Source organism: Trichechus manatus, unplaced genomic scaffold (genome assembly GCF_000243295.1).
Source record: "Trichechus manatus latirostris isolate Lorelei unplaced genomic scaffold, TriManLat1.0 scaffold00092, whole genome shotgun sequence".
In the NCBI taxonomy this organism is placed as follows: domain Eukaryota; kingdom Metazoa; phylum Chordata; class Mammalia; order Sirenia; family Trichechidae; genus Trichechus; species Trichechus manatus.
In genome coordinates, this window is record NW_004444028.1 from 11,235,888 (window position 1) to 11,259,282 (window position 23,395).

Here is a 23,395-nt window from a genome sequence, read left to right on the forward strand (position 1 = left end):
GGGGGCGTGAGGCGCCGCGGGACGGCCCCGGTGGAATCCGTCCAGGTGCCTGCCGACTCGGGGACGGGGCTCTGGGCGGCGGACCTGTCCGGGGGGACGGGGCGGGCGTGCCCGGCTGCGCTCTGCACCCGCGCGGGGACTGGCTCCTCGGCCACCTCCTCGAGCACCTCCTGGGTCGTTCCGGCCGCTGCCTCCAGGACCGAGGGAGCGATTGGGTTCCTCTCCACTCCCGACCCCGCAGCCTCCCCGGGCACGCAGAGCCCCAGCTGGTGCTGGCCCCTAAAATAGCGGTTGTGGGAGATTGTCTAGAAAGGTAATCGGGTGGAGGCCGTTGAGAAAGCTCATGAAGTTATGCATTGAGTGCTAACAACGAGTCTAGAGGTTTCGTGTCAGATTTATTTTTGAAATGATGTCCAGCGTTTTGGGAGGAAATTAACGGATTTTGAATACTGTAAAATTCGATGCATGATAAAGTACTTTCCTTTTCTCTCCACATTCTTTTCTGCTTCAGAACACAAATGACTGTCTTATACTTGGATTTAAAAAACAAACCGTTGCGGTGGAGTCGATTCCGACTCATAGCGACCCTGTGGGACAGAGTAGAACTGCTCCATGGGGTTTCCAAGGAGCAGCTCGTGGATTTGAACTGCCAGCCTTACGGTTAGCAGCCGAGCTCTTGAGCACTGCGCCACCAGGGCTCCTATACTTTGATAGTTATTGCTGTTTGGTAAGGGAAGATTTAATATCCAAAAGTTTAAAAACAGGCTTTCATTTGTTTATAGAAGCGGAGCTTGGTCGTTTTGCATCTCTCTCCCCTTTTCTCCCACTTTTTCCCTTTTTCTTTTAGTAAAGGGTGAGGCTGTGTCTTTCTTTGCCTTAAAACCCAAAACCCAAACCCGTTGCCGTACATATTGCAGCTGATACCTCAGTGTGTGATTAACACCTTACTGGGGCGCTTACCCGAGCCCTGGCGGCATAGTGCTTTAGAGGGCGGCTGGTAACCAAAAAGGTCAGCAGTTCGAATCTACCAGCCTCTCCTTGGAAACCCTATGGGGGCAGTTCTCCTCTTTCCTGTAGAGTCGCTATGAGTTGGAATCGACTCCACGGCAACGGTTTGGTTTTTGGAGAGTTTACGTTAGGAGTGTGCAATTTAATTGTTGATTAGAACGTTTTATTACCAGTCCATCTCATTGTGGCAAACTGAGATTGTGACCTGTGGGTACATCTTCTAGAACTGAGATAGAGTGCACCCTGCTTGTTTAAGATGAAAGGGAAGTCATTTTTAGTCCACGAGGAAAAAAGAATGGTTTGTACTGTACATATTTAAAATTGTATGCTTTGAGACCCTTTGCATGACTCTTCAGTGTGAGGCTTTTGATTTATCATTGATCTTGGGCTCTGAAAGTTTTTTTGTTTATTTCACTATTTGGTTAAAAGGCTGTTGTAGAGAAACTCCAACGCTACTTTAGAATTCAACAGAGAGGTTTATTAAGGGTTTTAAAAGCCATCCGGACTGGGAACAACTGGGCTCATGAGGATGAAACCATGAGTTCCAGTCCCAGTAATTACACAAACCTTTTTATAGGGTTTAGACAAAGAATAGGGCTTGTATTATTTTGATTGGTGGTTAGTGAGGTAAGGGGACTAAGAATGAGTTATAGAAGTTAATTACAGAAGTAACAGAGATTACAAATTATAGTCACAGCATGACATGTCATAAAACTTTGTTTAGTGAGAAGTATCTCTAAGAGAGGTTAAAAAAACAAACCAAACCCATTGCTGTGAAGTCAGTTCCGGCTCATAGCGACCCTGTAGTTAGGGACCAGTTTTATGATGGACATTTGGCACCAGGATTATTATTCTCAGAATTGCTTGCTTAACCAAAAGCTGTTTAAGTTACTCGGGGAATTTCAGATAAGGCTAATTCTAAGGCTCTCTCAAAACATTGTTATCACACCTTTGTCATAAAGAAGTATTTGCTGGGCCCATTATACACAAAATGTACCTATGTCAATATTCTCTTTTCACAGTGCGTTGCTTTTACATCTCGACCTTGACCCAGAGAAAACATTTTTCTGTTGTTTCCATGGTAACTAAGCAATTAAAAGAGTTCAATGACAGGGCTTGGGGGCACTCTGGGTTGACTCGGTTAATTAAACAGGGAACCCTGGACAGGCTGGTAAAAAGATCAGTTTAATTCAGTAAAAACTGAGTTTAATTCAGTCACTAGTCCTGATTAAAAAAGGCTTTATGAACTTCTGTTTTACAAGTCGTTTCAAGGTTTTCCATGTTGCATTTTTGTTGTAGATGAATTTGGAACTGAAATAGAAATTTTTTAAATATTGTTTTATTGAACAACGCTGGCAACCCCCTTGTGTATACACATTTATAAAAGTATAAAATTGGTTAATATGGCTTGTGATGCATTTAGGTTCATCTCTTTGTGAGCCATAGGCTGTGTTTAAGAGGTTATTCTGAGTTGTTGGTCTTTTTTAACTTGTAGGATTGGTTTCTTTTAAATCTTTGGCACTTAAGTATGTCAGCACATACTTTTATGCTTTAAAAATAGATTCTGGGCAATTGGAAGATTAAGAATTCAAACTAAATGTTGAATGTTTTTCTGCGCTTGCCAAATCCTGCCTGAGATGGTGTCATTTCTCCGATTCTTTCAGGCGTGTTATTGACATCAACTAGCTGTGACAAGTTTTCTTTGCCTTGCTCATTAGTTTCATCTCCATTTATTACGGCAACTACGGTACATCTGTTCTGGGCCAGAGGCCGTGCTATACGTTATTCTGTTTATATCTCACAGTAGGAGGGAGAAAGATGTGGCAGTCTGCTTGCGTAAAGATTTACAGCCTTGGAAACCCTATTGGGCAGTTCTGCTCGTCCCTGTAGAGTTGCTATGAGTGGGAGTCAACGACGGCGATGGGTTGTTGTTGCCGTATCTCACGGTAACTTGGCAAAGGATCCACTGCTACAGGCGAGGAAACTACATCGCAGAGATGTTAAGTAACTTGCTTGGGGTCATGTAGCTAGTAAGTATCTCAGTTGGAATTCAAGGCAAGACCTGTCTGTCCCCAAAGTCCGTTCTCTTTTCTTTGTGCCACACTGAGTGCCAGGGCAGGAGGAGAGACCCTCAGTTACTTGTTAGCAGGACACACCAGAGAAACGGGTTTGTTTCTGCACCCTGATCCGTGCCGCCCTTCCGTGTTGTTGTACAGATCCTCACATCAGCCATTCTCCCCTCACCTCTTATTCCTGGTTGAGGGTCTTGTTCAAGATTCAGAACCTCCCGCTAGGGCAGAATTTCTCCTATTGACATTAATAGGTAGTAAGAACTTAATTACACTTCCAAAACGGTAACCCATTTTAACGCAAGTTCTCCAAAGACGCCACCAACACCTAGTAGCTGTCTCCTGGGTTCCGACTCACGGCGACCCCACGTGTGTCAGAATAGAACTGTGGTCCGTTTTCAATGGCTGATGTTTTGGAAGTAGATCCCTAGCCTTCTCTTCCGAAGTGCCTCTGGGTGAACTCAAACCTCTAACCTATCTTTTAGGAGCTGAGTGCATTAACTGGGCCACCCAGTGACTTGGAACGTTACAAACAGGATAGCAGTCTGCTGTGGAATAAGGGAACTCTCTAATGCCCCTCAAAATGGCATTGCTCTGAATATACTGTTTTGTATAGTTCTGAATTTTGAAAACTTGTAAATGTTTTACATATTTAAAAATAAAATTAACAAGGATAGGGAAAACCTCCAAAATGGAGTACAAACTGCCATAAATGAACCATCTGTATTTCAGTGAATAAATATAAACACTCAGAAGGAAAAAAATGAATCAAATAAGTTTTGAACATAGGACTTTGACTATTTATCCTTAATATCCTGCAAAAACAAAAAACAAAAAAACCTTGAATTCTGTATAGTAGGTTATTATCTGTAGTGGTAGGGGTATAACCGTTGTGAAACTAACTTGTGTGCATTGTAGGATTGAACAAATGAGTAAATTCACAGATATTTGTGAGCCAGGGTTCTTATTGTGGGATGAGAGAAATCAAAGCACGGAATGGGAGAAGGCAATGAAGAAGTCTGTGGTGTTGGATTGGAATTAGAGGTATCAGTATGAACTCATCCTAGCCCTGTCTGGTAAAAGGGCAGAGAAGCACTGACACCCTAGCAGCAATGAGCACAACTAGTGCCCATATCTTGGTTTCAAAATATCGTTCCCACTAAAAGAAACCAGAACTCCTTAGAGAAATGGGTAATATCAGAGCTGGGGTAGGATGAGCCTGGAACATCTTGTGGGACAAGGTAAGGAAGTGCTCAAAAAATGACGGAGGCATGTCAGAAGAACTAGCTTGAAGGAACTCCCATCTGCCAAATCTGGGAAAATCTGAGCATTAAAATGAATAATGATAGTGATGAATTATAGTCCAGTGAATAAAAAAAGAATCCATAAGTCCATAATGAATAAAAAAAGAAAGAAGAGGAAGCTCTAGTTAGAGAAATAACCAGTTTGCAACCATCCCAGCAATATTGCTTCAGGAAGGTATCATTAATGGAGAAAGTTTGATGGGGAAAGGATATTTAAACAGTCTCAAATGATCTCTCCAGAGATTATTTACAAAGGGGAAGCTGGTGACTTTACAATGGAGAAATCTGGCAGACACCGCCGTAACTAAGTTAGCAAAGTTAATACCACCAGTCATGGAACGAACACGTACCTCCTGATGTGACTGAATGGAGGACATCATTACTTTTTTGTGCTGTTTCTAAAATGCATAGCCAGAATCCAGTGATGAGGATACAATTGAGAGACCTAAATTGAAGATTATTCTACAAAGTAATTGGGCTGTTAAAAAAAAACAAAAACCTTTGCCATCGGGTCCATTCCAACTCACAGCAACCCTATAGGACAGAGTAGAAGTGCCCCATAGGGTTTCCAAGGAGCAGCTGGTGGATTCGAGCTGCTGACCTTTTGTTTAGCAGCTGAGCTCTTAACCACTGCACCACCAGGGCACCAGTTGTGCTGTAGTCTTCAAATATTCCAATGTCATGAAAGACAAAAGGTAAGGAACTGTTCCAGAAAAGGAACTTCAGGAGACATGATGATTAAATGTAGTGCATAATCCTGGATTGGATTCCGGATTGGAAAAATAATTGCTCTAAGGACATTATTGGGATTGTTGTAAGGTGCTGTCTAGTAGGTTCAGACTCATAGTGCCCTATGTACCACAGAACGAAACACTGCCTGGTCCTGCGCCATCCTCACAATCATTGTTGTGCTTGCCCCAGCCCATTGATGCAGCCACTGTGTCAGTCCATCTTGTTACCGGGTGGAAACCCCAGGTTCTTACTTGGCATGACTCGTGTTGGCCAGTAAGCGAGAGACTGAGGTGAGAGAACAAAAAGACACCTTTGTTTCGTTTTACAAGGACATGGAGTCAGTTGGTGCAGGCAGGTTACTTTTAAAGGGTTTACAAGTAGGGAGTTCATACACGTTATGTCAGCAACATTCGTAACCATACTACCTAGGTGCAAGGGGGTTTACATACAACCGCCAAGCAAAAGCAGGACTCACGTGCAAAGCTGGGGTGGGGGAGCCCAGCAAAGGAAAAGATTTTGCATTACAACACTGTAGGGGAAGAAGCCAGGTAAAGAATACAACACTGTGGGGGTTCTGTCTCAATCTCATTGAAGGTCTTCCTCTTTTTCGCTGACCCTGTATCAAGCAGGATAGCCTTCTCCAGGCACTGGTCCCTCCTGATAACTCGTCCAAAGTGTGTGAGACAAAGTCTCGCCATCCTTGCTTCCAGTGAGCATTCTGGCTGTACTTCTTCCAAGACAGATTTGCTCGTTCTTCTGGAAGTCCATGGTATATTCAGTATTCTTTGCCAACACCCGAATCCAAAGGCATCTGTTCTTCTTTGTTCTTTCTTATTAATTGTCCACCTTTCTCATGCCTGTGAGGCAATGGAAAATACCATGGCTTGGGTTAGGCACACCTTAGTCCTTAAAGTGACATCTTTGCTTTTTAACACTTAATAGAGGTCTTTTGCAGCAGATTCACCTAATGCAATACGTCATTTGATTTCTTGACTGCTGCTTCCATGGGTGTTGGTTGTGGCTCCAAGTAAAATGAAATCCTTGACAACTTCAGTCTTTTCTCCATTTATCGTGATGTTGCTTATTGGTCCAGTTGTGAGGATTTTTGTTTTCTTTATGTTGAGATGTGATCCATACTGAAGGCTGTAGTCTTTGATCTTCATCAGGAAGTGCTTCAAGTCCTCTTCACTTTCAGCAGCAAGGTTGTGTCATCGGCGTAATGCAGGTTGTTAATGAGTCTTCCTCCAATCCTGATGCCCAGTTCTTCTTCATATAGTCCAGCTTCTCGGATTATTTGCTCAGCATACAGATTGAATAAGTATGGTGAAAGGATACAACCCTGACACACAACTTTCTTAACTTTAAACCGCATAGTATCCCCTTGTTTTGTTCGAACAACTGCTGTCTTAGTTATCTAGTGCTGCTATAACAGAAATACTACAAGTGGATGGCTTTAACAAAGAGAAATTTATTCTCTCCCAGTTTAGGAAGCTAAAATTGCGAATTCAGGGTGCCAGTTCCAGGGGAAGGTTTTCTCTTTCGGTCACGTATGGGAGAAAGTCCTTGTCATCAATCTTCCCCTGCTCTAGAAGCTTCTCAGCACAGGGACGCCGGGTCCAAAGGACGCGCACTGCTGGTTCTACTTTCTTGGTGGTGTGAGGTCCCCATGTCTCTCTGCTTGCTTTTCTCTCATATCTCGAAAGAGATTGATTTAATATACAACCTAATCTTGTAGATTGCATCCTGCCTCATTAACATAACTGCTGATAATCCCACCTCATTAACATCATAACTGTAGGATTTACAACACAGGGGAGAATCACATCAGATGACAAAATGGTGGACAATCACACAATACTGGGAATCATGGACTAGCCGTGATATTTTGGGGGGACACAATTCAATCCATGTCAAGTGCTTCTTGTCTAAGTACATGGGCGAGCGGGGGCCTAGGGAGGCTCTTGGAGACCTGATGGTGACCACGCAGGGCCAGCAGTGGTGGAGCCAAAGTTTTCATGTAGTCCCTGGGTGCAGCAGCCACATGGGTCCTGGGCCCAACCAGTGACTGTCCTGCATGCCTCTTCTGTATACAATAATAGTGTTCATACAACGTCCAGATCATGTAATATCCTATTTTACAGAGCATATTGTGGACGTTAAGGGACGTACACCTGTAAGTAAAATGGAATATTACTCAGCCATAAGAGAAATGAAGTCCTGATGCATGCCACAACATGGATGAAGCTAGAAAACATTTTGCTGACTGAAATAAGTCAGTTGCAAAAGGACAAATACTGTATGATCTCACTTTTATGAAATAAGCAAATATATAGAAACCAAAGGTTGTTAGTGGTTACCAGGGGTGGAGGGAGGGGGAAAGGAGGAGATTTTGCTTAGGAGGGCATTGAATTTGTTCATGGTGTTGGAGTAATTTGGAAAAGGATAGCAACAAAGGTTGCATGCCATGAAGAATGTAATCAATGTCACTGGACTGTACATGTGGAAATTGTTGAGTTGATGAAGGTTTTGATGTATATATTTTAACTGCAATAAACAAACAAACTGTATTCTTGGCAATGGAAAAAAATAATAAAGCTACTTTGTGTCCAGAAAAAGTTTGTTTTGAAAGATTCCACATAGGCTGCAGTATTTCTACTTCTCATCTCTCATTTTCTTCTGAACCCGTTCCAGACAGACTACCCCTCCTATTCCATGAAAAAGGAGCCCTGGTGGCACAGTGGTTAAGTGCTCAGCTGCTAACCGAAAGGTTGGAGGTTCGCATGTACCAGCTGCTCTGTGGGAGAGAGATGTGGCAGTCTGCCTCCACAGAGATTACGGCCTCGGAGACCGTCTGAGGCGGCTCTGCCCTGCCCTGCGGGGTTTTGCTCTGAGTTGGCGTGGACTCAACCGCAGCAGGTGTGGCTCTTTGGTTTTGTTTTTAATTTATCGTCTAGCTCGTCATACATGTTTCAGCTACAGAGATTTAACAGAATCTGTTCTAGAAAGTGAGGGCACTACTTTGGGAACACATAATCTCTAGGCTCTTATGTAGGATTTCTGATATTCTTGCCATAAGTAATAGTTAGCTATGGCTTAACTCCATTGTTTTCCCCTCCGATGTTTTGCTGTGAATTCCCCACCTGAACACCTTTACCCAGTGTGATGGCTAAGGCTGTGTGTTAACTTGGCTGGGCCATGATTCTCAGCGGTTTGGCAGTTAGGATGTAGTCTGGCAGTCGTACGATGATGTAATCACTTCCATGAAGAGATTTGATATAATGTGATCACCTCTATGATGGAATCTGCTGTGAGTAGCCGATCAGTTGAAAGGGAGTTTCCTTGGGCTTGTGGCCTGCATCGAGGATAAGTGGACATTCTGGCAAGGCTCAGGGGCTTTTGCTCGCTCTGGATCCTGCAGCTGGCTTCTGTTCATCTGACCTCCAGTTCTTGGGATTTGAGCTAGCATCTTACCTGTGGTCTTGCCTGCCAGTCTTGGGATTTGTCGATCTTCGCAGTGTGTGAGCGAGAGCCCTGCTCTCTGATCTGCCAATCTGGTGTTCTCCAGCCCCTGCGGCCGTGTGAATCAGGAGAAGCCTCTATCCTGACCCACAAACTTGGGAAATTCCAGCCTCTGCAACCACATGAGCCATTTCCTTAATATAAATCTTTCTGTGTATGGACTGGAAGAGATGCATACTTACGCCTGTTCCACAGAAAGGTGATCTTACTGAATGAGGAAATTATTGAACAATATCCTTAATATCACACGCAAGTAAGGTTTTGGTGAAGATCATTCAAAAGCACCTGCAGCACTACATCGACACAGAACTGCCAGAAATTCAAGTTGGATTCAGAAGAGGACGAGGAACCAGTGATACCATTCCTGATGTCAGATGGATCCTGGCTGAAAGCAGAGAATACCAGAAAGATGTTTTTTATTGACCGTGTTTTATTGACTATGCAGAGGCATTCAACTGTGCGAATCATAACTAATTATGGATGACATTGTGAAGAATGGGAATTCCAGAACGCTTAATTGTGTTCATGAGGAACCTGTACATAGATCAAGAGGCAGTTGTTCAAACAGAACAAGGGGATACTGCATGGTTTAAAGTCAGGAAATGCATGCGTCAGGGTTGTATCCTTTCACCATACTTATTAAATCTGTGTGCTGAGCAAATAACCCGAGAAGCTGGACTATATGAAGAACACTGCATCAGGATTGGAGAAGGAATCATTAACAACCTGCATTATGCTGATGATACAACCTTGCTTGCTGAAAGTGAAGAGGACTTGAAGCACTTACTGGTGAAGATCAAAGACCATAGCCTTCAGTATGGATTACAGCTCAACATAAAGAGAACAAAAATCCTCACAACTGGACTAATAAACAACATCATGATAAACGGAGAAAAGATTAACGTTGTCAAGCATTTCATTTTCCTTGGAGCCGCAGTCAACGTCCATGGAAGCAGCAGTCAAGAAATCAAATGACATATTGCATTAGGCAAATCTGCTGCAAAATACCTCTATAAAGTGTTAAAAAGCAAAGATGTCACTTTAAGGACTAAGGTGTGCCTGACCCAAGCCATGGTGTTTTCCATTGCCTCATAGGCATGAGAAAGCTGGACAACGAATAAGAAAGACCAAAGAAGAACTGATGCCTTAGAATTACGGTGTTGGCAAAGAATATTGAATATACCATTGACTGCCAAAAGAACAAACAAATCTGTCTTGGAAGATGTACAGCCAGAATACTCTCAGAAGCCAGGATGGCAAGACTTTGTCTCACATACTTTGGACATGTTATCAGGAAGGATCAGTCCCTGGAGAAGGACATCATGTGTGGTAAAGTAGAGGGTCAGCGAAAAAGAGAAAGACCCTCAATGAGGTGGATTGACACAGTGGCTGAAACAATGGGCTCAAATATAACAATGATTGTGAGGATGGCACAGGACTGGGCAGTGTTTCTTTCCGTTGTACATGGGGTGGCTGTGAGTCAGAAGTGACTCAATGGCACCTAACAACAACAACTGTATATATTTATATGCTTTACTGGTTTTGCCTCTCTAGAGAATCCAGCCTAAGATAGCACCTAACAACAAAAACAACAGTTTTTGTAGATGGATCACCACACCTTTCTTCGTGGTCTGTCTTGGTCTGGAAGCCTCGCTGAAACCTGTTCAGCATCATAGCAACGTGCAAGACGTCACTGACAGACGGTGGTGTGCCTGTGCATGTGGTGCCTTGGCCAAGAATCAAACTCAGGTCTCCCTCATGGAAGGGGGGATTTGACCACTCTACCACCAGTGTCCCCTAGAACTTAGTAGAAATGCAAATTGTCAGACTTGACCCCAGGCCTACAAAATCATAAATTGAGGTGAGGGGGTGTATGGTGGAGAAGGGCAGTGATGTGTATTTTAACAAGTCTACCAGGTAAAACATGGTTCTTGAGTATCTTATGTCCCAGCTACCTCCTTTACTTCTTTAAGAAAATTTACCTTTTACTCCTACTGCAGAGTTTTATCCGTACTTAATTTGAACTTAATTCTGCTCCTATGAGCCAAAGTGCTAACAACCTAGACCATATTGGTGCAATCAACTAATTTTAAAAATTCCATCTTTTCAAATCACTGATGGAAATATTAAATGAGAAATAGCTCTAAACCAACCACATTGAGCCTTTCTTTGAAAGAAATTCTATGGGACGAAAAAAATAATTTTTTCTTTCTTTTGCATACAGAGATAACTAATCAAAGAAGTTTCCTTTTGGAACTTTATGGACATTTAAAATTGTTTATGCTTTGCTGGATATATCAAATCTTAATCAGATCCCCAAAACTAGGGTGGTATTAAACAAAGAGAGTCATTTAGAATATAGTAATGATTATATCCAGTCTACTTATTGTTATTTAAATCATACCAATTCCTAAACTGCGTTGTCTTTCTAAAATGATACACATAATGCAATGCCTACCAAAACTTACAACATAGCTGGAGTGTCAGAGTTAAACCATTCCATTTCCTTAATTTGTTGTTTTAATTTTCTGAATGTTTCAAAATTGCCTTTTAACAAAGGAGTGAGTTCTAAAGCAGAAGTGTGATAATTACTTCTGGGCCAGGCTTTGTTAATCCTGACTCTGTAAATTCTGCCTTTATGGAGAGAGGAAGAGAGCTGAAGACGACGGAGAAGAAAGAACAGATTTTGAAGCAATAAACTGATTTCATGTGGTTCTAATCAGACTTGAGAGAACTGGAACTGAAGGTCATCCTTCTTCTCCACACTTCAAGAAGAAATGCTGCTTTAAGTAAGGCTCAGGCTGTTGACATTAACACCTTAGAAAATAGTATCACTTGGGAATCCAGGCATAAAAACAAAGTGCTGTGTCCTGTTAGCTGTGTAGCTTAAAGAGGACCTCATACCACCAAGAAACAAGAGCCAGGAGAATAGCGAGTCCTTTGGACCCAGGGTCCCTGCACTGAGAAGCTCCTAGACCCAGGAAGATTGATGACGAAGACCTTCCCCCAGAGCTGACAGAGAGAGAAAGCCTTCCCCTAAAGCTGGCACCCTGAATTCGAACTTCTAGCCTCCTAGACTGTGAGAGAATAAATTTGTTTGTTAAAGCCATCCACTTGTAGTATTTCTGTTATAGCAGCACTAGATAACTAAGACACCCAGGAATTGTTTAAAATATGAAAATTGGGCTTTAACTATTTGATAATGTTTAATTACAAACCCAGTAAAAGTGCTTAAGCTGAATGAGCTTTGTTGTCCAACTGGCATGTGACATAGATTATACATGGCATTGAGGGTAATTAACAAGGTTTATGGTATAGTGACCAGTTTTTGTCAGGAAATGATTTTAAAATTTTTTTTTACTTCCTAGAGGATTACTTTCTGATTCTAGACTTCTGTAAATTAAATCACGTATATTAAATGGAACATGGTAGACAGTTAATTAAGAAAATTGGTGTCAACGGGCATCTTCATTATGTGCACTGCTTATTAAATGGGCCTTTAGGGAAGCTGTTGAGGGGGAATATACATATTTTTTAATGTGGACTCCCCTTTGCCATATGATCTAAAAAGCAAAAAAAGTTGGTATGTAAATTTTTTGGAAAGCTCAGATATTTGTTTTCATGGTTATGTGTTACCTTTACCTATGAGAATTAATTTTTATCAACAAGGGATCTTCATTATAGTCATTAATTATTAAATGTGCCCCTTAGGGAATCTTTTGGGGGAAAACAAATTTTAAAAAAGGAGAGAGAGAAGACTCCTCCTTCCCTTAAGATATAAAGAAGAGTGGGAAAGTTTGCTATGTAACGTTCATTCATGGCTCTGTACTAACTAGGCTTTTAGTAAGGGAACATCTTTGTAAAGTGTTTAGAGATGATGTTGAGACAGTTGTGAAGTACCAGCAGGCTTACGACCGCTGCAGACCAACACTGGCATGTGTGACTGTGTCGCCAGACAAAAACATTACCAGGAAAATCAGAGCGGTAGGACACAGGGAAATGTGACTGTAGGGTTTATCTCGAATATACTGTTCAGTCCACCTGCAGGAGACAAAGCCGCCTTTGACTGATGGCTTTTGGGAACATTAGTGGGGTGGCGTTGGGGGGAAAGGGGGTGGGGAGTTGGGGATGAGGTAGAATCCCAAGTAACTAGTCTGGGTTACTGATTAACTGCTAATCTAAACCTGAGATGGCAAGCATATGATATTTTGGTAAATAAAGGGTGATCCTGAAATAACAGAGGTGGCTATCCATGCATCTCAGACCACTATCGCATAGGTATACTTGCTTTCTAATTACCAAAATCTCCAAAGTTTTATCTTACACCTCGGCGTTATGGCTTTCTGTTAGAAAGGATGAAATCTGCAATAGGAGGAAGACAGTGAATGCTGTATTTTCTCTACTTATTAATAGTGACTTTAGTTAGGGTGTTTTCTGAAAGCTGTGAACACATGAAGCTGTAGTTGCCTTTTCATAAAGATGTGATTTGCACATGTCGTATTTTGTTCTATGAAGCCAAGACAGCAAATAAGCTAGACAGATCTTGAGGCTTAACAGGCACCCAAGCATTTGTCAGATGAAATTCTGATATCCTCTGTGTTGTCATAATTTCACCCTTTAGTGGTAAGGTTAATTTTTTTTTAGATATAACCAAAAGTAATATGTAACCAAGTCTGGTAAAATTAAGGGATTGTTTCTGGTAAAATGAAAATAATTGTTTGACTTAGTGATGCAGAAAGGAACTACACAAGGTCCTATCAGAAAATCCAAGAGGTGGTGTGATGGGTAAGGTTGTGTGTCAGCTTGGCTGGGCCGTGATTCTCGGTGGTTTGGCGGTTATGTAACGATGTAATCAACTCCATGATGAGATCTGCTGTGAGCAGCCAATCAGTTGAAGGGAGTTTCCTTGGGGGTGTGGCCTGCCTCCACTCCAGTATTTAAATGGATGTTCCAGCAAGGCTTTTGCTCTCGATCCTGCATCTGGCTCATCATCATCTGTCCTCTGGTTCTTGCGATTTGAGCTAGCAGCTTACCTGCTGATATTGGGTTCGTCAGCCCCTGCAGCTACGTGAGTCAGGAGAAGCCTCCAGCCTGATGCCTGACCCGTGAACTTAGGACTTTCCAGTCTCTACAACGATGTGAGTGCTTTCCTTGATATAAATCTCTCTCTCGTGTATATATATTCCCTTCACTGGTTTTGCTTCTCTAGAGAACCCAGCTTAAGACAGGTGATAATGCTTGATTGGAGTCATGTGAGAAAAGACAGGCTGACAAGGGCTAAGATTTGTAATTTATACAGTCACAATTTGTGTTCCTAATGTTTGCTTCACAGAGTGTTGGAATGCCAAAACTAGAGGTGCATCTTCATGAGAGAAGGTAGTTTTAGAAGGTGTGACGGATTATGTCTCCCAAAAATATGTGTTATAAATCCTAACCCCTGTGCCTGTGGTTTTAATTTGATTTGGGAATGGGTTTTCTTCTTATGTGAACGAGGCAGTATCAGCGTAGCGTGTGTCTTAAGTCAGTTTCTTTCGAGGTATAAAAGCGCAAAATACGCAGAGGCTCACGCAGAGACGGGGGAAGCTAGACGCCGTGCCACGTGAGGATTGCCAAGGGACTGAGGACCAGAAGCGGGAAAGAACAAAGGCCGATGGCGTCACTACGGGGCTGATGGAGGCGCAGACCACACCAGGTGTCGTTGTCAGAGGTGGTGACACCAGAACGACTATAAATTTTTTGTGCAGTGTTTCAGCAGAAATGTATTATTTTTTATAAAAATAACCCTGTAGCTAGTTATAACAACAAAAACATTTTCTGTAAGCCCAGCTTACATCTATCAATATATCCAGTAGGTTAAAACTCTGCCAATTTACTTTTTGAACCTTCGGAAGTGTTCCGGTCAGAGTTGTCATTATTACCCAGTTACAGTGATGCTTTGACTCCTGTGGTTTTGTCTGCACATGCTACAAGCACCTGCCAGTGTTTTTATAGTGGCTGATTTTGTCAGATTTTCTGGTGTCTTAGCTACAATATTGTGGTAATTAGTATTTGTGAGCCTATATCAATAACTTTTTTGAGAATGACGTAGTAATTAAAGGAAAAGAAAGAGTGATAGATGGTGCACAGACAACATGGGGGTGGTGTCTGACCTCCTCCAGCCTCACAAGGAGGACGGAGAACCCAGATCAACAGCCCAAGGCTGATTCTTATGAGGTGGAGGTTGGACAGGCTTCCTGTCTCCTCCATCTCTACCAATTCTGACTCTAATTGTCCCTCCCACAGCACACTCTACTGGGTTCAGTCGTTCATTGCAATGGCCACACAGAACTCAAAGACCATACTCACAATTATGGGGTTTATTAGGGAGGTAACAATTACAGTTCAGGCTCAAGAACACTCAGGATACAGTTATTCCATCAGGACAGCCTCTCCCCAGCTGTGCTCGCAGGCACACCTCTCCCTGGCCCTCAGTCTCTGCCCAAAGGCACTCGGCTTTTTCTCTCTGTGGGCCGGGAAGCTCACTGCACCGTCTCCTGCTGCTGGGTCTCTCCTGTTGGCCTCTTCTTCCTGATGGTGGTGGGCTTCTCTTTTCTGCTCTGAAATTGGCTCTCTTTTAAGGCAATACTGACCAATCCCCTTGGTAGGCCACAATTACCCTATCACAAGACCATGGCTAGAAAGGCCACACAAAAGTAATCAATCGTACCACATACAGGAATTACGATTTACGAGTAACATTAGTACAAAAACAGTACTAAGGATTCTGTATGGTCTTGTATGGGAGGAGGACTATGGAGGGGTGACACCATGAATTACTGCACTGGGTGACACCAACCCTACTGATGTCGTTGACAAGGACCTTCCCCCAGAGCCAACAGAGAGGGAAAGGCTTCCCTAGAGCTGGCATGGGGAGCCCTGGTGGTGCAGTAGTTAAGTGCTGGGCTGCTAACTGAAATGTTGGTGGTTCGAACCCACCAGCTGCTCCACAGGAAGAAGATGTGGCAGTCTGCTTCTGTAAAGGTTTCATCCTTGGAAATTCTATGGAGCAGTTCTAGTCTGCCCTATAAGGTCTCTGTGAGTTGGAATCAACTCGATGGCAGTGCGTTTGTGTGTGTGTGTGTGTGTGTGTGGTGTGTGTATTTTAAGAGCTTGTGCCCTGAATTTGGACTTCTAGCCTTCTAAACTCTGAGATAATAAATTTGTTTGTTAAAGCCATCCGCTGGTTGTATTTCTGTTAGAGTAGCACTGGATAACTAAGATAGGACTAAATAAAAGAAAGCACCCTGCTATTTTATATTAAAAAAAAAAAAGCCAAACCATTGCCATTGAGTTGATTCTGACTCATGGTGACCCCACGTGTTAACAGAGTAGACTATACTCCATAGGGTCTTCATGCCCGTAATCTTTATGCAAGCAGATCGCCAGGCCTTTCTTCTTTGATGCTATTGGTTAGGTTTGAACTGCCAACCTTTAGGTTAGTAGACAAGTCCAAACTATGCCACCCAGGGACCTCGATATTTTACATCGCAGACAATAAATTTATAGAGCTTGTTACTTTAAGAGGTGGTACTGCTGAAAATATAAGCATACTAAAAATGGTTTCAGTGAATTCACAGACAGTAGTTTCAGAATATATTGCATAAAATTTAAGAGGAATCCTTTTTATGTTGAGTTCGGCCACATTCTCATGAAACATTTGGTTTCGGTGATTTAACACTGTGCTCTGTCTTAGCGCTTACATCTTAATATAATTATTGTTACTCATCTGTGTTGCCCATGAGCTGACGAGCTTTTCTGAAGAGCGGTTCCTGTGCCTAGCACAGGGTTAGTGTTGAATACATGTTTGTCAAGTGAGTAAATGAGTCACATGCCGATTTGGAGTAGTGCTCACTTCTTAAGTACTTTGGGTCTGTCGATGAAAATAAGAGGATTAATACAGGAATAAAATCTTTTTGAAGAGCTTCCCAAAGTGTTGACTGGAAAAGAGCTAAACCCAGTCATGTAAAGCTTCCATTGTAACCTATATAAATACCAAACCAAACCCAACCTGTTGCAGTGGAGTAGATTCCAACTCATAGCAACCCTATAGCACAGAGTAGAATTGCTCCATAGAATTTCCAAGGAGTGGCTAGTGGATTCAAACTGCCAACCTTTTGGTTAGCAGCCAAGCTCTTAACCACTGCCCCACCAGGGCCCCCTATTTATAAATAGGAATTAAAAAAAAAACCAAAAACTAAAAGAGCAAAAGCATAGCAACTCTGTATTTAAAACATGCTTTCTACCTCAGGTTTCCATGCGGTACCTGATGTTAGTGTAGTTCTAGGTTTGTTAGCTTTGCCTTAAATCCTTCTTCCCTTTCTTTTCCCCTTTACTTAAAGGAGAAGTTTTTTATTTTAAATTTTAAAATTAGGCTTATTTAAAGAACTCATAATTTAAATGTGCAGCTTTTATAAATGGCAAATAGAAGCCAGATGTCTAAAACATTACAGATGACACCCATTTAACTTACAAAACACAAATGTAAAAATGTGTAGGAATGAAACACCAATATCCATTTGCTTTTAATTCCATGAATTCCTGTTAATTTTTTTTTTTTATGCGTGACATTTTACTGGGTCATAGAATTTACCATTTCAGTTTTGATTCTGCCTCGACATATTCAATTCAGTGACAAAACCCTAATTATTGTCCAGAGTGTTCACCCCTCATGGGTCCACTTTTGGCACGTGGATAAAGAACTTGTTTTTACTGATTGGTTTATAACTATGAGTGGAATGATTGCATTGTGCCTTATTGAGAAAACCTAATCAGAAGTTCTTTAAGAAAAGTCAAAATGTATAAAAACAACCCTCAGCATTTCAGAATCCCAATTCCTTTTTGAGTTGGTTTTAAAGATATATGAAACACTATGATCTTGGTGGGTATTTTCTCATATAGAAAAAAATACTGCATGTAAGTCTTAAGTTTAAAAATAAAGTTTTTTTGAGTACATCTGTTTTCAGGTGGCATGAATATTTCAAGACAAAAAGAAAATGCCTCAATTTCTTAGTGACCCTTCCCAACCATGGTGTTTATTTCATTCTGTGCTCAGTAAAGAGTAAAGCAGGACCACATATATTACATTTTTTAAAGGTGGTTAAAGCTGACCCCAAAATCAAAATTTTGCCAGATTTACTGTTTCCCTTAAAGAAAGGAAAGATAACACCTGAGATATGTCAAATGATTGTTAATGATTTCTTTGTGAAAACATTTTAAGTTGGGGGTGTTGAGAAATATGAAGTTTATATGGAAACTTCTGTCTTTTTTGCCTGTTGCCTCTTTTCCCATTCTGAATCCATCCTTCAGGAAAAAGAAATAAAAATCTTGTTACAGTTTAGATATGGGAAATCATTTTGTATTATTTTAAAACCAAACCAGTAAGAATGGGAATAATTTTCTCTATTATTATGCATTCCCTCTTATGTCTTTTTTTTTTTAATTGAAGTATTTAGATGTCTTGTTTGACTAAGAAGATAATATAAATACCAGTTTACTTGTTTTTAGGAACTTCTTGTTTGTTTTTTCTTTTTCATTATACTTCAGATGAAGGTTTACAGAACAAATAGTTTCTCATTAAACAGTTAGTACACATTGTTTTATGACATTGGTTAACAACCCCATGACATGTCAACATTCTCGCTTCTCGACCTTGGGTTACCTATTACCAGCTTTCTTGTCCCCTCCTGTCTTCTAGTCCTTGTCCTGAGCTGTTGTGCCCCATTAGTCTCGTTTTGTTTTATGGGGCTGTCTTATCTTTGGCTGAAGGGTGAACCTCGGGAGTGACTTCATTACAGAGCTAAAAGGGTGTCTGGGGGCCATACTCTCGGGGTTTCTCCAGTCTCTGTCAGGCCAGTTTGTCTGGTCTTTTTTGTGAGTTAGAATTTTGTTCTACATTTTTCTCCAGCTCTGTCTGGGACCTTCTGTTGTGATCCCTGTCAGAGCAGTTGGTGGTGGTAGCCGGGCACCATCTAGTTGTACTGGACTCAGTCTGGTGGAGGCTGTGGTAGTTGTGGTCCGTTAGTCCTTTGGACTAATCTTTCCCTTGTATCTTGTTTTCTTCATTCTCCCTTGTTTGTTTTTAGGAACTTCTGCTTGCACGAACACACATTCTTAAACTTTCCTCCAATCAAATGTTTTTAGCCTAGCTTCCTTGTGTAAAAAGAATTCAGACCAATGGTTATCAAACTAGGGTGCATCAAGTCACCTGGAGAGCTTGTTAAAACACAGATTGTTGGTCTCCACCCCCAGAGTTTCTGATTCAGTAGATCTCAGAAGGAGCCTGAATATTCGCCTCACAAGTTCCTCAGTTTTGCTGATGCTGCTTGTCCCAGTGAGGTCACTGGTTTACAGTTTGGTTAAATTCGTGGTTATCAACCGTGTTTCCTCCTCCATACCTGAAGGACGTAACACTAATAATAATGAGTCAGGCATTGGAGTGAGGTTGGCTGCAGAGGCACAGGTACTCCTTAGGGGTTGGGCAGGGATTGAAGTCTTCAGGAGGTGGGTGTAGTTTGAGAAACGCCTTCAAGTGATTGGATTTTTTTCCCCTCTATCCTGTCTCCCTCTTTGAACTCCCTCCCAGGTAGAGAGTCCTGGTCTGTATGGAAGGTTGCACCCAGGATAGTTATGTCCTCTCTCAGAAAACAGAAGGCCACGGCCTCTAGAGTCAGAGAGGAAAGAACAGTTGCTTCAGTGCTTCTCCAGTGGCACAGTGGTTAAGAGTTCAGCTGCTAACCAAAAGCTGGGCAGTTTGAATCCACCAGCCCCTCCTTGGAAACTCTGTGGGGCAGTTCTCTGTCCTGTAGGGTCGCTGTAAGTTGGAATTGACTTGATGGCAACAGGTTTCAGTGCTTCTCAAAGACTTACGGAGAGAAAGAAGTGGTTATACTGCAGCATGATTAGGCTGGTAAAGTCATGAAAGGAATTTTTTTTTCTGAAAAAAATTTACTTTTCCTTTTTCATTGAAAGTATGATTGAATTATGCTTACGGTTATCAACCTGGATAGTGTTTATAGTTATAGCTTATACATGTGCTTCTGTTGCTGGGCCAGGTTAGCTCTCACTTAAAGTTCAAAGGACATGGTTTTAAAAAGTGTGTTATTTAATCCCCTAAACAATCCCATGGGTAGATATTATTATCCTCACTGTACAGATGAGGAAGAAGTGCAGCCAGAGTGCTCCTTAGAAGCGAGGATGGCGAGACTTCTTCTCGTGTACTCTGGACATGTTGTCAGGAGGGACCAGTCCCTGGAGAAGGACATCATGCTTGATGAGGTAGCGGGTCAGCGAAAAAGTGGAAGACCCTCAACGAGATGGATTGGCACAGTGGCTGCAACAATGGGCGCAAACGTAACTGTGAGGATGGTGCAGGACTGGGCAGTGTTTTGTTCTGTTGTACGTAGGGTCTCTATGAGTCAGAACCAACTCGACGGCACTTAACAGCACAACAACACAGATGAGGGGATTGAAATTCAGAGAAGTTAAATAAAATAATCTCTAGGATCACACAGTAAGTGACAGAGCTTGGTAGTCACGTTCTGGCCCCAATACGTTGTGTGTATTTGGGTAAAGTCCATAACCTCCATGCTTAAAGTTTCCTCATCTGTAGAATGAGGATAGTACTAGTATCTCCCTTCTGAGGTTGTTTTGAGAATTAAATGAGTTACTAAAGAGCTTTAAACAGCCCAAAAACCAAACCCGTTGCTATCGAGTCAATTCCAACCATAGCGACCCTGTAGGACAGAGTAAAACTGTCTCATAGGGTTTCCAAGGCTCGGCTGGTGGATTCAAATTGCTGACTTTTTGGTTAGCAGCCGGATGCTCAACCACTTCGCCAGCAGAGCTCCTTGAACAGCACAGTGACGCCTGGGAAGGGCTCAGTAAACGTTGTCTCTGATGGGCTGACTCCCACGGAGTATCTTTTATGTTCGGGGGCCAACCTGCCTTTGTGTCCGATAATCCTTCTCAGACGTATCATAGGTCAACAATCCAGAGTGCTTTGAAAACGAAATTGTTTTTCATAAATCATGTAGTGGGAAAATCTTACGCAACCTGAACGCATTTGTTGGCAAAACCTGACCTTAACTAGCATGAGGTTATTGGTAGTGTATACTTTCCCTGGTTAGTGTGAATATACTTCCATTTTTCTGCAGAAATTTTAATGCTTGATTATGTGGGATGCTGTCCCAAGGTCTGGTTGGGGGGTTATGTGATACATGATGAACACAACTTCTAAAATCTGAGCAATTCCGAATTCTGAAACACACCTGTCCCTAGGGTTTAGGCTAATGAATTATAGACTTATATTGGTATGTATTGATACGTCTGTCTTGCTTTTTGTACTGTAAACTCTGAGAGTTGGACCTATGTCTTATTCCCGTGGAATTCTGTTCCTGGCATATAATAGGCACACAGTAAATGTTTGGTGAAAGAATAAACTATGCTAGAAACACAGCACTTGGGTGAAGAGAAACAGACTTGAGAGCAGTACCTTGTTTATTTTTTGAAACACAGATAAAACAGACTGCCTTCAGTTCACAAGAGGTTGAATTGTTTTACTTTTTGGGTATTTAAAAATACTTATTATAATGAGTAATTTGGTTACAAAATTAAAAAAAAAAAAACCAAGTTAATGCCTTATGCTACAATTTCAGCATCTCTAAGCTGTATTTTTTTCTCTTATCCATTTGTTCTATGCAGCTCTAGATTTTTGGCTAGCTTCTTGAGAAAGAACGCCATATGGGGGTATCTGTATGGGGGAATACCTGGGGCAGGGATGGGCATGTGTGTTTCAAAATTCCTCAGAAAATGATAATAAAAACTTTAAATACATTACCTTATTATGATTTTTTCTTTGTAAATAAAATATAAAACCAAAGACCAAACCCACTGCTGTCTAGTCAATTCTGACTCATAGCGACCCTATGGGACAGGGTAGAACTGCCCCATAGGGTTTCCAGGGAGCAGCTCGTGGATTCAAACTGCCGACCTTTTGGTTAGCAGCTGGGTGCTTAACTGCTGCACCACGAGGGCTCCAAATAAAGTATAGGAATTAGAAATCTATATTGTAAAAAGAGAAGTAGAATATTAGAATTAAGATAACAAACTTAAAATCACTTTTGATGAATAGACCTTTACCTTTATATTTTCTGGTTTCCAAGTCTTAGGAAACAAAACTAGTTTATGCTTAAAATTTTTAAGTCTGATTTAAAATATTCTTTCATGTCTTCTATGAGTTTTCATGAACAGTATGAAAATTAGTAAATAAATACTTGTATTGTCTTGTTTCATGTAGATTAAAATAGCTGTTCACCAACACAGCAATATAATTGTACAGACTACATAATGCTTTGCTTTACTAAAAGTTCTGTGGACATTTTAAGAAGCGGAGTGAGAAGGCCATTTGAATTCTGCAACTGCCATTTTATTTAACAGATTGGCTTGGATACAATGGCTCATTGGTATCTCTTGATATTTGTAACTGGTACAGCTGAACTTTTAAAAGATAACTGATACGCTGCTTTCTGTTCAACTTACAATGCTGTCACTATATGATCGTTATTGAAAATGTATTAAAGCAATCAAATATTCATGTTGAGAAAGAACTTATTCAAGAAGTTATAGTAATTTAAAATAAGAGCACTGCTTATATCAAACTCATTTCTGTTAAATTATTAGTTTAAAATTTCTCTCGTCAGCATCTTCAGTGCCATCTCAAAGATCAGTTGTGATAATAGGCTCAGATTTGACCATGAGCAAAAGTCACCATTGGTGAAATTCTTTTAATATTAATTACACTGAGTGTACCTTTTGATTTTTCTCTTTTTTGGGGGGGGTGGGAGGAGAAAGGTGGTAAGGGAAGGTAGGGATGGTTCATATATATCTCATTTTTATCCTCCTCCCAGGAGGGAAGTTTTGTAACTAGCTTGCTGAAGATAGAACCCCGGGACACATAAATATTTAAGAAGTGAACGGGAGAAAAAGGGCCCACAGAGACAGAGAGAGAAGGAACAGTCAGTGAGAGAGAGAGAGAAGGAATAGTCAGTGAGAGAGAGAGAGAGAGAAGGAATAGTCAGTGAGAGAGAGAGAGAGAGAAGGAATAGTGAGAGAGAGAGAGAAGGAGAAATCAGTGAGAGAGAGAAGGAATGGTCAGTGAGAGAGAGAAGGAATAGTGAGAGAGAGAGAGAAGGAATAGTGAGAGAGAGAGAGAGAAGGAATAGTGAGAGAGAGAGAGAAGGAATAGTGAGAGAGAGAGAGAGAAGGAATAGTGAGAGAGAGAGAGAAGGAATAGTGAGAGAGAGAGAGAGAAGGAATAGTCAGTGAGAGAGAGAGAGAAGGAACAGTCAGTGAGAGAGAGAGAAGGAACAGTCAGTGAGAGAGAGAGAGAAGGAACAGTCAGTGAGAGAGAGAGAGAGAAGGAATAGTCAGTGAGAGAGAGAGAGAAGGAATAGTCAGTGAGAGAGAGAAGGAACAGTCAGTGAGAGAGAGAGAGAAGGAAGGAATAGTCAGTGAGAGAGAGAAGGAACAGTCAGTGAGAGAGAGAGAGAAGGAACAGTCAGTGAGAGAGAGAGAGAAGGAACAGTCAGTGAGAGAGAGAGAGAAGGAATAGTCAGTGAGACAAAGAAGGAATAGTCAGTGAGAGAGAGAGAGAAGAACAGTCAGAGAGAGAGAGAGAAGGAACAGTCAATGAGAGAGAGAAGGAACAGTCAGTGAGAGAGAGAGAGA

The 23,395-nt window shown here is 41.6% G+C and overlaps 1 protein-coding gene across 1 annotated transcript in view; it reads left to right on the forward strand.

Annotated features, from left to right (window-relative positions):
* The first annotated feature begins 7,977 nt into the window (after positions 1–7,977).
* GNB4 (G protein subunit beta 4) overlaps positions 7,978–23,395 on the forward strand; it is a 41,559-nt gene continuing 26,141 nt past the window's right edge. Inside the window, exon 1 of the mRNA XM_004382324.2 lies at positions 7,978–8,029. The gene's annotated coding sequence lies outside the window, so the exon portion shown is untranslated. The remainder of the gene's footprint in view (positions 8,030–23,395) is intronic.